Genomic DNA, 18,146 nt, shown 5'->3' on the forward strand with positions numbered 1-18,146 from the left:
ATCCCAATTATTATTTTTTTTTTAGTGTGGAAAGTCTTTTAGGGCAGAAATACGGTATCCATATATATCTGTCTCTGTGTGCATGTGCAATGCATCTGTGTATTTCCACTTCTCAGTGCATATATTTGTTCTCATTCTTAGATGTTCCAGGAGAAAAATAGTGAATGCATTAGAATAACAGAGAGGAAGTTAAACGTAGACACTGGAGGCAGAAAGCAGAATATTTTTAAGAGTATCAGATGGAGGTAAAGGTAACTTCCTCATCTAAATTCCTATAGTCCGTCATGTGTTTTTCAGTGTTTGTCCTTGCATCATTCATCAAATATTCTCTTACTGCAGGCAGAAGTCATGTGGGAAGAAATCCTGAAATCCTTACGCTTTAGCCAAAAAAACTGAGAGAAATCAATTATTCCTGAGTGGATTCAGACCAGCAAATCTTGTTTGTTATCTGTTGTTTTCCACAAATTCCATAGGATATTAGTATGCTGAATGCAGATTTCAGGTGTAATTAGGTCCTGCTGTGCAGAGAAGTGCAGCAGAGGGGGTTAGACACTTCGATGCCGAAGGCCTCATCTCTTCACACCTCCCTCCTCTAAGCACTGCATTAGTGTAAGGCAGCTGATGGAAGGGGGAGTCTCTGTGACTAACCTGCTAATTTGGTTCTTTTCTCCCAAAACAAGGCAGATACCAAGGCTGGAGATCTCATTCCCTGAGTCTGAAGATTGAGATTACTTCAGATTCAGTACTACTGGGGCAGTACAACAGGCTGCTGGTTATTCAGGGCTCATAATAAATTGACAGTCTCACCCTTAAAAAATGCTGAATTTTCTTTAGGTGAGAAAAATATTTTTGGAGAGAAGAGGGACACATTTCAAAGTCCTGTAAATAGCTTAGCTCTGTTAAACTTGGTGGAATTTGACTGCTAACATCAGTTCAGGATTTTGATAATGTTTTGGCAGAAATGAGCCTTGAGGTTCAGCCATAGTGAGTTCATTGTTACTGTTATTTTCTCTCCAGGTTTCACAGCAGGGAGAAATGAAATGACTGTGGAATCTTGTTAGCTATCTGAAGACCATCTGTATTTTCTTAATGAATGCTGCACTCCTCTTGGAACCATGAAATATGCAATACTGTATGTTGACTCTAAAACAAATTGTGCAGAATTTAAACTTTGCATATACACTGAACCTTCTTTTATTTAACAGATTCTCCTGTGAAATCTACCAACGTGATATTAATCATTTAGCAGCTTCTACAAGAAAGAGCTCCTATTAGAAGGTTTGACTTAATGTCTTGCATTGTAGTAATTACTTAGTGGCTACAGGCACTTGATTCTATGTAGTAAGGAATTCTGAATTTTAGCTCATTACTTTTTACGATGACTATGTCCTTTAGTGTAAACCTTTCATTGCTTGTAGGCAGCCTATCTATACTACAGCTATGAAACACAAGGATGGGGGAGGAAGAATTATATGTGCAGCCTACCAGAAATCCTTTGAAATCCTTTGAGGAAATCTTCAAATAGTACCAAATGTTAATACAGAATAGCAGTAAAATATTCATCTGAGTTTCAGAAATGAAGATGGGTGTTTCATAAGTGTCCCAGAAGCCCCATGAAATGTCAAAGCTTATAAGTCATTAAGTATTAGGCTGCATTGATTCTGAATTTGGAATTGGTGTGGTGTAATTTTTACATTATCATTAACACACTTATGCAATACACTGAGGTTTCACAAAACCTTTTAAAAACCAAGATGGCATGAAATGTGGTTGTGGGGATAAGAAAGAGTCTGTGCCAGAGAATCTTCACTGCTCTCACCAAAGTAATTCACACTTCATTATATGAACATTGTGGAATCTGGGACAGGTTGACAGCTCCTCAGAGAAGAGGCACATCCAAGCCACAACCTCACTCCCAGTTGGCAAAGGAGACAGGCACAAACTGCTGTTATACAGCTGCCTGACCCTGGTTTCCATTAAAAGAAAGTTTGTACTACTGAGTGGAAGACCCATGATGTATATTCTCACATTTTCCAGTTTGTACTAGAGGGATCAGGGCTGAGAAAGGGTCCACAAAACATACCTGGACTGTGAGCTCGGAGGAGACAAAGAACTTTTTGATAACTCCAGTTGAATTCTTTGCTGTATGTACCTAACACTTGTTTAACCTGGTCCACTCATTACTTGAAAAAGTAGGATAGAACAATTTGACTTTATAATCCATAAATTGCTGGTTTTGTAAGAAACCACCAACTACAAATCATCTGTGGGAAAGAAAAACTTACATAAAATAAGAAAGCAAACACGAACTGTCAGGGACCATTAACTTTAGGCATTATTACTACTCTGTGAACATTGCAATTAGACATCTGCTTAACTTTGAAACATTAAATGAATTAACTGCTTGCATATTCAGCACTGAGCTTAAAACCATTGCAAAAGCACCACCACAGCAGTGAATACAGACAGCTGCTTTTGACTATAACTTTTACTTATATGATTAAGTGATTCATTTGTATTCCTGTGCATAGGACCGACCATGTGTTGGAGGAAATGCCACCTCTGCATCTAGATAACTGGGAGATAAGGAGATTAGAGCATCCTATAATACCTCTATGTAACAGGGCATTTAATTCTTGAAGAGACTTTACCATTGGACTTGATGATCCTCATATGGGTCCCTTCCAGCTCCAGTATATTCTGTGATTCTGTGATTTGAGCCTGCAAAAATGGAGGTCCAGGTGAGGAAGCTCCACAGTGATGTTCCTATATTAAAACATCACAAAGGATGAAAAAAGAAAGGAGCCAGAGGTTCCTTGTTTAACAATTTGACAATGACAATCAACAAAGCAGTAAGTAAAACTGTGGCAAGAAATAAGTAGTGTATGCTTACCCTTATTGGCCTCTTGTTTTCACAGTCCCTTGGCTTTGTGGAAGCACGGTATGTTTCCTAGTCATTGTGAAGAAAGTTTATTGTAATGATCAATAGATGTATATAAGGATTTTTGGACTGAGATGGATTTGGGGGACTCTCAAATTTTGTAGTTTTCAAGAGGCAGCTGTATATGTGCTTACATAATATAGAACCTGTTAAATATTGATTTGCATGATACACGCATTCCACAAAGAAAGACCAGGCATTTTGGAAACATGAGTGAAGAATTTGGATATGGTCAAATGAACTGCTACTTCTGTTAATTTCAACCACTGAACTGTCTGTTTGGGCTGTGTGAATAACTGATATTTTGGTTCAGCAGCCAAACTGAAAAATTTGAAGTTAGGAGGTGCATGTGAATTTAATTGAAATAAGCTTATTTTGATGTTCTCACTGAAAAAAAAAAAAGCCAATACAAAGTTTGCATTTGATGCCAAATGAGAGACTTATTTTATGTACTTGGGTCATATTTAACAAAAACAGATCAGTGGAAATGCCTGGTAAGAATTAGGTGCCAGGTACAAGCTCTGCTCTGTGTGGATGTATTCTTTTTACTGAATACAGTAATATTTTGTTGTTTCTGTTTTCATGCTTGATCTCTTTGCTGTGATGAAATGGGGGGGAAGCCTATATGTGAGGAAGAAACTCATATTTGAATGGTCAACTCTTTTTCTGCCTAGCAGTACCTCCTCCTTTTCCTTCTCCTTCCTGCTGTTGGGTCTTGATATTCTCTTTCCCTGAAGTCTCTCACAGAACAAAGAATTGTATGAAAATCAGATAGAAACCCCTCCCACACAAATCAAAACACACACCATTTCAGAAAAAAAACACAATGGAGTTACTGGGGACAAAGAGATGTGCTTTTGTCAGGGAATGGAGACATTACTTCATGGGATGTGTGGGCAACAGGAGTCTGCAAACAACTTGTTTTTTGGTTAGCAGAAAGGTTAGGTAAGATTATGAACTTTAGGGATAGGATCCTGCCTCACCTCTGTGCCCATCATGTCCAGGCACAATATGTAACAGCATGCCTCGACCTCAAACCAGGAAGTTTGGAGGTGAAATCTCACCCTGGCTCTAATTCGGAGCAGACCCTGCCCAGTGCCCCTCCTGCTGCTGATCATTCTATCCACTGTGGCTGCTGCAGAGGAGGTGCCTTAGCATAGCTTTGGTAGGTGTGTATGCCTCTTTGGTGACTTCACATGAAGAGAAAACTGCTGCATTAGACAGAAATTAATTTCTGCTGTTGGTCAACCCCCTGGATTGTTCCGATACACAACTTTCCAATTAGCTGTGCTGGTGTTTTCAAAATTGGGAGCTTCTCCACTCTTCATCTCCCTGGAATTTATAGCCAGTTCTTAAAAAGAACACTTGCAAAGATAAACTGAATGTTTTGTGTGGGTTGACTCTCATCACAGACTCCAGTGTGCAGGAATTAATCTCTGTTAAGATCTGTTTAGATTTATTTACCATGTCTATAACACTGTAATATGTATAAGCTGAGGAACTCTGTCATGGGATGTTGTTTAGATCATATGTTCACTTGTGATATATGCACTGTTAATCCAATATTATCAGGTGCTTGAATGTGGATAGGATTAGTTATAGGCTCTGATTTTGCAAGCAGAAAGCAGTTACTTAGGTTGTATATGTGTGACCAGAAAATAATATCAAATAAAGCCAAATAAAATTGCTGTTTGAATTAGCCTCTCCTTTTCACTGTTTGGACCTTGCCAGGGGTTTTCATGGTGTTGGTGCAGACCTGATGGTCTCTGCATGACCATGCAAGGGGCCCCTATTAAGTGGAATTTTGTATCTCATAGTGATGCCATACTTTTTTCTGCAGAGTTCAGAAATCCTGAGCCTTCGGTGAAGCTGATTCCAACATGCACCTTTTCCCAAACCCACAGGCACACGTAGCACAGCAAGGGAGAGATTAATTCCGTGTGCTAGCAAGGAGTTCATCCTGTGACACGTTGGATGTCTACATCTCATCTCAAAGTCAATCAAAGCTGAAGGCACTCAAGCTTCTCCAAGATTGAATAAATAGAAATCATAATATCTTACAGAAAGAGGAAAGAAACGACACCATATTATCCTCAATCCTGCTTGTTTCTAGAGTTAGTAATTCTTTCAAAAGAACTCTGGTGCTGTGTTTTGTAATATCTAATTTATGGTAACTTAATATCTCTTGCCCTTCCAACAATCCATTTGTAAGTACTCCTACTAATAGTATAGAATTTTGAAATGAAGTAGGACCATGAAAAATCTCTCTACTTTAAACTGAAAGCTAGGAATTAAATCAGGCCAGTTCAAAACTATTGATGGAATTCTCAAGGTTACCCTTACAGTTAAGATGATTTGGGTATTAAATTAGCTGTAATGTTTCTGCCCATAAAATATCAGGTGAAGTTCTACACATGCACAGACAATTAATTGTCAGTTTTGCTCTCAATTCACAACACTGCAAACCCAGGCTATTTTTAGAACTCAAATGTTTTATTCATAAATGCACCTTTAAAATAACAATAAATTTTAAATGCTGCTAAAGTAAAAATCATTCCAGTTAAAAGCAACTATAACTACTTCCTTTCAATCAAAAGAATTAAATAGAGATTATAGTATTATTTATTTTAATTTAGTTGGAATTATCCTTCCTACCTACAGGCTTTCCACATTACCTTTATTTTAAGTTACAAAGAAAACAAGAAGAAAAAATAAAAGTCAAGTGTCCAGCAGACAGCTTAGCTTTGCACAGACTTTAGAGCACAGAGAATGAAATAGAAACCATCTTTGCAGGAAGAGTGCTTCATAATTTAAAAGTGAAGTATACAAAAATCAATTGCTATTACCTCATATGTTTATTGCCTCATATACCATACAAAGGATGGTGCCACTCAAACTTTTTAAATAGCTCTTCAAAATGGGCTTCTTCTGTATGAATTGCAGCTGTTTGCAGTTTTATAAGTATGGAGGAAATGCACAAATTATGGATAGATTTGTTCTCATTCATGTTTGTATCTCAAAGATGTTAAAAAAAAATCAGCAAGGAAGAACAAACTTGACTTTGCATCACAGAAATGCTACAGCAAGACAGCTAGGTTTGCTCTTCATCACCATTAATTTATCTGAATGTCAGTTCTGAAAATTTAGTGGTTATTGGCAAGAATTTAAACACAGAAGCTGGATAATAATATTACGTGATCCTTACCACTGGTGATACAGGAAAGATGGAAGTCAGTTCTCTAAAACTCAGTGCAGGTCCTGGAAGAGCTACTTAACTGGTTTCAGCCACCAGAAGGAGTGTATTTTAGTTAGCACAGTGCCTTCCTGCAGCTCTTTTAGTATATCCAGTAATAGTACTCCTTAACTTTCAAATCCCATGCTGCATTTGTCTGTCTGAGATACAAAGTGAAACCTCAACCCCATTTTCTTCAGAATATGTGATACAGTGTCAAGGTGAAACACACCTAAATGCTTCATTTTGTAATATCTTCTCAGATTTCAGCCACGTATTAAACTTTACAAATACAATTGTGAATTCTTCCAGATTCCAAATAGCCCTCAGGTATACCTAGCCGTTTCACATTTACCTGTCAAAACTAACAAGCAGAAAGCTGTTTGAATCTTGATTCTACCCCTTGCTCCAGAAACGGAAAATCTTCCTTTCCAATATACTCTTTTACTCACATCATAATCTCTTCCCCTCCCCTTATACTCATTAATCCTCTCTGCACACTACAACAGTTCTTTGATCATTCAAGATTGAAAAGTCTGTGCAAATCAAAATTATGTTATTTCATGCTGGACTTTCCAAGGTAGGATATGCTTCATCTAAATTAACTTCCCACATTTTATATATTTAGACTTTCAACCATTCACCTGAACTTCATTTACAGTTAGTGGAGAGACACAAGGTATCTTCAAGTCTATGCTGATCCTACATATCTAAAACACGTATCTTATTAGTCATTCCATGAAGATATTTGAAAGGAGAAAGCCTAGGTGACAAGACTTAGATGTTAAATTATATGCCCAGCCTTAAGACAACTGAAGTTAGGTGGTATAAAGCAATTTTACTAAAAATCTTATTGGTTCCTAACTGCTCATTCCAGCTGTGAGTCCACTGGTCCTGTACTTTTTCCAAATTACTTCCTGCTTTTTATTTTTTCTTTTCTTCCAAGACAAATCAGTTTGTCTAAGAATATTTTCATCAAATCTTTGAATGTCTCTCATCTCAACAGCCAGCAAAATTCATATCAGACAATATAATCGAGGATGTGTTAGAATAGTTAGTTTTGTACTGTGGAATAACATAAGAAAGTAGTAACAATTTCAGAAAAAGTGATCTCTTCAGGATTGCTTAGCTCTACCCAGATGTTTTACATTGCATAAGACCTAGATTTTTTTTTTTAAGATCTTTGATTTCAGTAATAGTTAATGTTTAAATATCCCAAGAAATCTTGTGTGCAGAACAAATGCATAGAATATCATAATAGGCACTGGCCATCTATTATTTATTCCTCAAAAATAAATGAAAATAGATTATTAAAAATGCAAGAGTCCTATTTGGACAGCACAATTCAAAACAGTAAAAGTATTCTTTTTGGTCTTTTTTGTCTCTTGAAGTATTTCTTTCTTTAACTTAATTTCTAGGGTTTTTTCCCTAGCTGAACTGAGAAGTCAAATAAAGTAAATTTTGTGGATTTTGAATTGTAATTTCTAAGAAAGGTCTTAGTTGCTTTAACTTCCCTGGAACTTGCTTCTCTTTGAATCTCTCTGGCTTCTATACCTTTCAATCACTTTCACTCCCATCTTTTACCCAAGAGCAATGAAATTCTGTCCCATTTCCTGCTTTGCTGCTGACACTGAAATTTCTTTGTTTCCAGTCTGAACAAGTTCTTTTTTTCTGTGCAAGTAGCTGGGGTTGGTGATGAACTGTGGTGCTGCAGGAAGAGGTGTCTACTCTCTATCTACAGCTGTGCATCATCACCCCACACATTTGAGGAAGGATGTGGTAAGTAGGAGTGTTCCCTTGACACATGCTGGGATGTTAGTAGAGAGAATTCTATGTACTTTACGTGGTTGCAGCCATTCAACCTTATTCCCATTTCTGCTACCTGAACACTTTTGAAAACTACCTGGGCTTTGCGTGTAGACCCATGAGCTTCCTCAGGTTCCTTTCCTGTTGCAAATTGACAAGTGATGGCTGACAATTCTGTTTCACTCCTCCCACCACCCAGAGTTACTAAATTCATGTCCTCATCTTCTGGGTTGAATCAGGACCAGAATATTGATCACCTCATAGGACAGATCCCTTGATGAATGTATATGATGCACAGCAACCCAGTTCAGCTCACCATATTATTAGCCAAATAACTAAAGACAAATCATGATGTAGTTTTTCAGTTTTAACTGCTCTTGATTTTTATCAGTGAAAATCTGCTGAATTTAATAACAGAACAATAAATAATAATTCAATCAAGGAAGGCAGCCAGATTACATTAATTTCTGTCTGTTCTAGCTGTTAGGTTTTCTGGAGCAGTCCATTGATTTCACACTGTGAAGCAATGCATATTTAACTGTCAGGTCTTTACCACATAAAGTGATACAGAAAAAACACAGAGAATGGGATTTTTAGGCTGGAAGGACAGCTTAGGTTGTATTCCTCAGCATTTTTCTGATGCTGATAATTTTGGAACCAAGATATCCTCATTAATGATTTGGATAACAGAGTAAATAATAAACTTTCTGAAATTTGAGATAATGCCAAGATGGATGACTTGAAAACACTTTGGAAGAATCAGAAAGATCAGAATTACAAAGGTTCTTTGCAAATTGAAAAAATAATTTAAAATCAAGAAGACAAAATTCATTAAACATAAGTGTATAATTCAACATTCAGGAAGGCAAAATCAAAGTTGTAGGTACAAAATGAATAATAACTGATTTGTCAGAGATACTGCAGTGAAGTCTGTAAGAGTCATAGCAGATCACAAATGAACCACGAATCCCTACTGGGATGTTATAATGAAAAAGGAACTCTCATTCTGTGATATATCAACAAGAATAGTGTATAAAGGAACAAATTACTTCCTCTGTTAGGGGCTGGTAAGAAACTGGAACTTGGGCAACACATTTAAAGAAGAATCTATTAAAAAATGGTGAAAGACCACCTAAATGAAAGAAAAAGCCTTTGGGAAGCAGTTGAGTTTAATCTAGAAAACAGAACAGAAGGGAAAATTGCAGCAGGGTGTGGCACTAAGATAAATGTTAGTATAAGGATATTCTTCACAGTTATCAGAGGTAAGAGAAAAGTTACCTATCAGGAAGGAAGATTCAAGGAAAATTCTCAGAGGAAAAACAGTTTTATCCCTCCATTGGACTATGGGAAGGCCCTTCCTAGGTAGTTTCTGGCACTCCGTTGTCCAGAGATATTTTAGTTAAAATCAGTTTACCTCCAGATACCACATTCTGTTCTTAAGTTCTCTCCCTGACGAAAATACTTTTGATTCTATAACATAATCTCTGAAGCCAGCCAGCTTTTAAGAACACTGGGTGTTTCCCTAATTTACTCTGAAAATGTTTTAAAAGAGATGAATATAAATTGTCCTAACTTGAGAGACAATGCAAGTACAAACAGAAATACATGGAAGTTAATTTATTCCATTCATAATTTACTGTGGAATCTTGCCAAGGTGAATTACTTCCTTCCAAAATGTTTAGTTAAAGGATGAAACAGATGGGGAGGGATTTTTTTTCTTGCTATGTGTCTATTAAATTATAATTTATGCCTACCAGACTCATGTGCTTTGTCCAACAGGGAATGCATACATGTGCGGATCCAGTTCTGCTAATAGATTTATATGCTTACTGAATAAGTAGGTGAGTATCAATTGAAAATCAACATAATTTTAGACAAAAAATCTCTGAAATTACCATTATATAATTTTGGAAGCAAATTAGTTTTCTCGCCAGCAGAGTGAGAGCCTCACGGATCCTGTGCTGTTGCTGAATAATCTAGTGTGTGGTAGTTCCTCAGTAAGTAAACCAGGCACTCACCTAAAGAGGCTGCTGGGCCACAATATTTTGATAAAGAATTCTGTTTGTAGATATTACCAGTGGGTTCAGAAGCAAACTGGTCCTGGCAACTGAACTTGGTAAAATACAAAAGAGGGACTAGGGAGAGTATTTTCCCTGATGAATTCAATAGAAATTAAAAAGTAAGCAAGATGAATTATGGTAACCAGTCTTGCCTGCAGTAGCATGAGGGTTTAATATTGTCAGTAAAAAAGGTCCATTCAGGAAAAGGTTAAGTGAACATATCCCTACAGTGAGCATCACCTCAAGTTTTTTGGGTAGTGTTGCCATCCCAAGAGTGAAATAGAAGGGCCTTATCAGCATATTAAGGTTTCTACCAGAAACAGGAAGAAAGACTGGATCTGAGGCAGAGACAAAAAATAGAATAGATTTCAAAATATACACCTTTCATTCTCACTAAGCAAGATATCAAATGGTATCACCTTGCTACCATGAGGTTGATTCAGAGCAGCGTGGGATACTGGACATAAATTCAGCTCATCAGAACCTGATTTTTTTATAAGAACTGTTGTTCATCTAGCTAGCTCTAATTGTCTCTCATGTTTATATGGACCCTGTGTTATTATGCAAATTTCTTTTACTGAGTTTTGACAATGCTTAACTGATTACAACTTTAGAGAAGAATGTTATGCCAGTCAAGAGTTTTGGGTGGAAAATATTATTTTGTTGTACTGTAGTGAGAATTAGAACATAAGAAAATAGTAGTGGGGTCATAAATACACTAGCACTGCATTGTCTTGTCTGGTGTCTTTTAGATCTTAAATTTTGGATCTAGTATGTTTCACATTCCTTATTCAAAAACCTCAAAAAACCAAACCAAACCAATGTATGGCAAATTATTATAATTCTATTTGGGATTTTTATCTGAAAGGTATGAAATTTTTAAAACATGTGTACTTAGGTAATGAATTAATTTCCTAACTTCTTTTCAAAAACTGAAATGTAGTATGTGAAAAATAGGTGAATTTGAAAGGGCTCTGAACTTCCATTCAGTTGGGTTTGCACACAAGCATTCATTTGACTCATTGAAATCCTTCCATGCGTGGCCTCTGACCTACCATGGTGTCTTTCTCACAGAATCACGCTGAGTTGGAAGGCACCCACAAGGATCATCAAGTCCAATGCTTAGCCCTGCACAGGACCATCCACAGGAGTCACACCATGTGTCTGAGAGTATCATCCAAAAGCTTCTTGAACTCTGTCAGACTTGGTGCTGTGACCACTTCCCTAGGGATCCTGTTCCAGCACCCAGCCACTCTCTGGGTGAAGAAACTTCTTCTAATATCTAACCTAAAACTTCTCCTATGTTTCTGTAAACTTATTCAGTCCTCATTCAATTTTTCATTAAAAACTGTGTCCCCAGATTCAACAAATTTCAGCAGATGCTTCTCAGAAGAGCAGAATTTCTTCTGTTTGCCTTGTTATTTCTCTTGACTATCAGTTCTTGTTTTACATAGCTTGCATTTTGAAATATGAACAGAATCTTGTCTTCTATTTCAATTATATGGAAGCTATTCTTTTTACCTGAATAGATATTGTGTGCTGGGGTATAATAAATGAACTGTTTAATCAAGAGCTATCAATTTTCCAAATAACTGAAGAAGATTGAGTTCACTCTTACACAGTTGAACTCTGCAGAAGGACTTTCATAGTAATCAATAGAAGGAAGGTCATCAAATAGCACAAAATTTAGAAATAAATTAGGTTCACATTTTGTGTAATAGCAGCTGTAAAATTTTGCTTTCATTAAGGAGAAATTACCAATAAAAAGGGGTAAATTCACATTAAATATACGAGGGTGAATTGTCAGAACGCTGCCAAATTGATCATGCATTGAACTGTAACAGAAAAAGGTTTTTCCTAAATGAGTTTATGGGTCTCTCAGCATATCATGATTACTATCCAGAGAGAATATGACAATGCCTTTTGCAGGTGGTGGGATGTGATACTGTTTTAGCTCATGAGAAAGACCTGGTTCAGGAATTTAAAAAAGTACATAGTAGCTTAAATAGCTTAAACCTGTACTTACCTTTAACTGCATTTTACTAGGGAAATATGTCCATGAGCATTCTCTGGGACTAGCCACTGTGCACACTAGTCACGTCTATCCTGCAGAAGAGAATAGTCACATATTAAGTGCCTCTCAGCAGGGAATGACTCCTGAAATGTGCTAGGAAGGTACTGGGGGTGCAGCAGCTGGTCTGAAGTGGAAGCAGAGTTCACTCTAATAATGTGGTTACCTCGATCACTCTAACTATGTAATATAATACATCAGATTAGAAAGCCTGGGACATGATAGAAAAATTGATTTTATATATCTGAGTCCCACTGCCTGAATCCACCTTTGAAGATTTGGCCTATTGTTTCAGCAAAGGTGTATTTAAGAGAGATTTGAGCATTCTTCAGTCACTTTAGGCGCAGGCAAGGAAAGAATATCTGTGGGGCCAAAAGTTGTGGGATTCCACAGAGCCAAGCAAGGACAAGTCTTCTGTCACGTATGAGAAGACTAAGGGGTCTGTATTTTTCCCTCATCTGTGACTCCGAGAGGCTGGCTCTGGAATTAGTTGACAGAAACATATCTATATTTTACAGAGAAATATGGTACCAAAAAATCTACTAGTGATTCCACCCACAGTGTCATGATGCTGACAGTAATAGTGAGGTAGCTCTATCCACACACTGCTGCTTCTAAGATATGCAGCTGGCTTGTATGTCTCTGGCAGCGTGCTGTGAGTCAGTGCAGGTACGACCAGGTAAGATTTCAATTAAGTCACTCAAGAGACTTTGACATAAACGATGCCTTTAGACAGTCTGCCACCTGCTGCCATAGCTGAGGCTGACTGAAAGAGGTGTCACTGGGACCGCCTGAAGAGTGCACAAAGACTATTGTGCACTATTTAAGAAAGGGATTTTAGAAGTTTTCCGGTGAATGTGGTGCTGCCATTGGTCTCCAGGAATGAAAATCTCTGGCACCTGTGGGCCAGTTTTGAGATGGTGTTATGGAAAGTTCACCATGGCACTTTTGTGTGAGGACATAAGAAAGATGAAACTGGGAAAGAGGCAGATGCCTAAATGTGCAGTATCATAGGCTTCTGAAGAATTTATTTTTAAAATGGCTGTTTGGCTGAATGCTTATTTGTGAGCAGCCTGTGTTTAAGTGAACAGCTGGGGAATGGTTGTTCTTTAGCAAAAACTCTTAGCCACTATTTTCATGTTTAAAACCTTTTATCTGGACATTTGAGGAATATAGTTTTTATAGGTGAGACAAGAAGCGAAATATTGTGTGATAAGAGTTTCATGTGATTCTTATAAAATCTAGACAATCTGAGGAAGGAGGAAGAAGTTTGAACTTGGGTTAAAAGTGAAGCAGCAGTTGTTTCAGCATAGACCCTGGCTTTGTCTTTCATGTTTTTTCTTGGAAGGTGAAAGGTTGAATTTGTGTTTCTCTAAGTTTATGCAATGGCACATATTTATACTGCTGTATGGTGTAAGGAGATATGTATCAGAATTAGATATTTTAGATGTTTCCTAAGGATGCGAGGCTTAAGTGATTACTTCCTCTCCTTCTCTACTTGTCTCTATATGTGTTTTCTTTTTGATGCTCTCTTTCTTTCTTATCGTGTTAGTAGATGCAAAGATAATATGTTCTTATTATGTTCATAAGAATAAGAAACTAGATAGTTCAAGCAGCCCTCTGAAGTCCACCTTCTGAAGGAAAACCTGATTTATGAATACAAACCTTTAGAGACATGAGGGAATCCACAGGAGAGAACTATTATGAGTGTCCTAATTGTAAGAAAAGCTTTAATCAGACATCATGCCTAATTATATGCTAGAGAATCCAACTACAAGACCTGAATTCATAAACTAGGCTTCATTGCTTCCTTTGCTAGAAGGTCTTAAAAGAAATATATGCTTGTTAAGATCATGGGGAAGTTGATAAATTTTGTTGAAAGACTACTGTGGAGAGGCATTGTTATGTTTGGCAAACAGAGTGAGAAAGAGCAGCATGTTGGCTAGGTTAAAAAAGTGATGGTGGACTGGGATGTTTTGAGAAACTTTTTAAAACCAGAATGCATTGTGAATCAAAACCTGCAGAAATAATTAGCTTCAAAGGAGATAACAAAGCTTATTAAGCATGTATTCTTCTGTCCAGGGGGTGTAGTATCATATAATGGAGATATTACTGCTAATATTAGAACAATGTAATCAACAATGTCTTGAAATTAATGTTTCTGGACTTCACAAGCAGTTTCAATTATATTATGCTAATATGTTAAATTGGGAAAACAAAAGCTATGTAAGGAGGCTCTTAGATAACATTAGGGTGTTGAGCTGGTAAATGAATGAAGGGAATTCTACTTTAGTGGGAATAAGTGACTGAAAAACTGCTATAGGATGGTAATTGGGAAATGCCTTCAAACTAAGCAATCAGGTCTTGGGAGAACAATAAGAAGCCACTATAAGACCAGAGACATCACCAATAAATGTCTCTTTGGGGTGGAAGACAGAAAAGGTATCAATAAATTTTTGAGATTTTGAAACTGATATTGCCAAGCTTCTCAAGTACTGTGTAGGTGTCTAGTCACTCCGATTCAGGAAGGACACATTCCTCTTGACAGATAAGAATACCAAGGCATGGCAAACCCGTGATGTGAAAAGCAAATGGAAGAACAAATGAAAAATGGAGAAGGGATGTAACACTATGGAAGCACATCATGAGTATAAACTTCAGGGAAAAAGAGTATTTTCCCTCTTAAGACAAAGAGGTCTCACAAGATGAAATGGTCTTCCATTAGAAGGATTGTTTTAACTTAAGAAACACTGAGATTCCAGAGCAGCAAGGCAGCTTTATAAGTAGTTTTAAGCTTAAGTATGAATAGTGTGCTCTGATTTGCCAAGAATTGGTAGTTCTGGGTGTCCTGGCCTACAATGTGTCCTTTCTGGTCCAGTCTTCAATCTTCTACTATGATGTTGGCAGCAGCTGTAGAAAAGACACAAGGCTACTAGAAAAATAATTGGTAGGTAGAAGACAGCTATCTCTTCAGCAAGGGTTTTCCAAAACCTCTAAATATTTAACTTAAGACCAGTTATAGTTGTCTTAAAATGATTGTGTTGAGAGTTTAAAAGAAGAATCTCTGAGACATCATTATTAATGTTATGGTTAACTGTAGGAGATATGCATTAATATCCACCACAGGGAGGTGCTCCCAGGTAACTTGGTCACACCTTTCATTACCGATTAATTTTAATTAAATTTAGGAAGTGTCCTAAGGCCTATTTTCTGACTAACTTTCACAGAGGATTCTAGAGATTTCCTGGGTGGAAAGGTTTAGCAGATCCCTTGCAGAGGTGCAATGGCTCAAAGTGAGCTTGCTCAGCTGCTGGACCAGAGCAGACAGAGGGTTCTATTGTTACAGATCTGTGCTGTACAACAGCTGAGCTAGTTCATTCTGCTCACGACTATACCAGGCTGGGCAGATAACCAGCTAGCTAAAGTGTAGTAGATCATTCATCAACTCTGCCTCAGTTCTTTAATGCAAAGTTGAAAACATGACACTCATATTTATACAATACATTTTATGTAAAAATAAAATATATTTATAGAATAAAATATTTATGCAAGACACGAGATTTTTTTTTTGAAAATAAAGGCCATAATTCTGTAAACATTTGTGCAGATGCTTTGTATGTGTGGAAGGAGTCTCAAAACAATTTGATCCTACAATTTGCAACATCAAGGAAAAACATTTTTATAGATGCTGAAGGGTCAGATCTATTTCACAGACTCTTTGATCTTCTTGCTTGAATGGGACTTGTGGCAGTGAGAATTAGTATCATTATGGTGCACATTCCTGAATATTTTTGCTTATAAAATAGAGCTCATAAACTATATTTTCATTTACAAATGCATATTTGAGCTTTACAAAAAAAGGTAAATGAGCTCTACCTTGCTATGCAATATGTTTATCTGTAAAATGAATTCATCTTGAACACAAACTAAAATGTAATACATCAGAGACATGTAAAATCACAACAAAGATTAAAGTTTTGGTTTTGTAATAATTTAAGAGGTTTTGAGTGATCATATTATGTGCCATTGCTTACAGAGCTTTTTAATATCAAACAAATAGAAAATAAAAGAATTTTTCAGACATTCAACATGAAAGACTGAAAAATTATGAAAACAAAGAAAACTGCACTTTTGAACACACTATTTTGTTGACCTGGCTGTCATATGGCTACTGGGTGGCCTGCAGGTTTAATCCAGCTCACTGGGCAGTGTAATCCAGCTCTCAGGAATGCTTGGAGGTGCATCTGCACTTTACCATTTCTGGGAAGCTTGTCCATGGTGTTGGAGAGTTCAGTGGATCCGAATTGTAACTGGCACTTCAGAAGCTTTAAGTGCCACAAGGAGGCCGGATGCAGGCTCAAAGGCTGTGCTGAGACTGAGTTGATAAACTCTGCTGGACACAAACTGATCCTATGCAGGCAGATATCACTGCAGTAAATTATATTACATGTCTACCTGTACCTGGTTTGGGCTTTTCCCCTACTAATCAGAGAATATTGAATAACTGCCTAAATGGTTATCTTGTGCTATTGGTCTGTCCCCTCAGTATTGCTTGCTGTCTTTGAGCTCAAGACTGGGACTAGTGTGGTGTAACCAAATGACAGCTTGGAGCTACATTTGAATAAGGGCTTTCAAAGATAAAACCACCACTCTGGGTGTAATTGGCACATCCAGTTGATTGCGGTACAATATATTGATTTGAAAAGCAGAACTAATCAAAAAACACCTGATTGCTCATGTAAGTTGCTGTGTTTCATTTCAGTAAATTAAATTTAATGTGAATTAAGTCTAATTTAGTGACAATGAAAGGGCACTGGCATGAAGGTATAGGGCTCATTAGTTCAAAGTTGCAGAGGCTTGATTCATTCTAGCTGGAAATATATTTTTTTTTTTAATGTCAAAATGCTGACAAAGAATGTAAACATACAGACAGCACAGAAGGACAGGATGTGATATGGCTGAGGAAACCAATGGACATAAGGTGGACACAATGTCAACACATGCCCAAACCTGTAGTAACAGGACTGAGCAGCTTAAAAAGCTGATGAACAACCTCATAAGTTGAGGTTGTGTATCTGAAAGATGGCAATCAACCATTAAATGATTGTTCCTATTGCAGGAACAACAAGATTGTGGTATGGCAACAAGTCTGTAACTATATAGGAATTACTTTGAAGCCTTTTGCAACTATTCCATTTTGATTAACTATATCCCATTGAGTGTGTGTTCTTCACACATGAGAGAATTCAGATGACAGAAGCCAAGAGAAGAACGTAGTTAATGACATTTTCCTCATTCAGGAATCCTGTCATAGAAAAATAGACTCCTTTAGGAAAAAGAAACATTTCAGAAAAAAAGTGTTAAAAGTAGTGTGCAATTATCAAATTAATATTACATAGTGATTACTGAAATCTTAAGTTTTTAAGGCAAAAATTTTGAGTTATTTTGATCTTTTATAAAAACATCAATTAGAACATCACAAACAACTAATTTTGACTGAAAAAACGAAACCTGGTATTTTTTCACATTTCAATACAAGTTATTTTTTTTTCTTTCATTTTTCTGATTCATTGTACATCAAAATCAACTGTAATAACAATTGCCATTGAACTGCTGCTTAAGTAGTTTTTTTAATGTGATCTTAGATGGGATTAAAGATGAAGACACCTTGAGAATGTGAGCTGAGTTACTTTCAGATTTCATGTACTTTTTTAAACTCATGACTACTTTACATGTACTGGATACAGGGATTCAATGCATCTCTATACAACTATATGTAGAAACCTGTTCTGAGATATCTTAAGCTACTGCTAGGTCTTTCACCTAAAGACTTGTTATCCAAAGGTTTTATGACAATTAAAATATGTGTTGAGATGATATATTTCTTGAGAGAAGACTTCTGTTTTAATCAGTGTGAGAATTAACATGGAGTATTTTGTATTTTGAGAGGTGCTAGCCTACCTTCAGTCTCACGCTGGCAACACATTTGGTTCACTGAAGTGTTTTATGCTGAAGGATCAGCCTATGTAAAGCTTA

The 18,146-nt window shown here is 36.9% G+C and overlaps 1 long non-coding RNA gene across 1 annotated transcript in view; it reads right to left on the reverse strand.

Moving 5' to 3' along the window:
* Positions 1–17,439, reverse strand: part of LOC126640081 (uncharacterized) — a 43,353-nt gene extending 25,914 nt beyond the window's left edge. The window contains exon 1 of the long non-coding RNA XR_007628943.1: positions 17,281–17,439. This is a non-coding gene — a long non-coding RNA (uncharacterized LOC126640081). The remainder of the gene's footprint in view (positions 1–17,280) is intronic.
* Positions 17,440–18,146: the final 707 nt, after the last annotated feature.

The sequence above is a fragment of the Myiozetetes cayanensis genome, unplaced genomic scaffold (assembly GCF_022539395.1).
Source record: "Myiozetetes cayanensis isolate MyiCay16 unplaced genomic scaffold, myiCay2020 scf2-11, whole genome shotgun sequence".
NCBI lineage: Eukaryota > Metazoa > Chordata > Aves > Passeriformes > Tyrannidae > Myiozetetes > Myiozetetes cayanensis.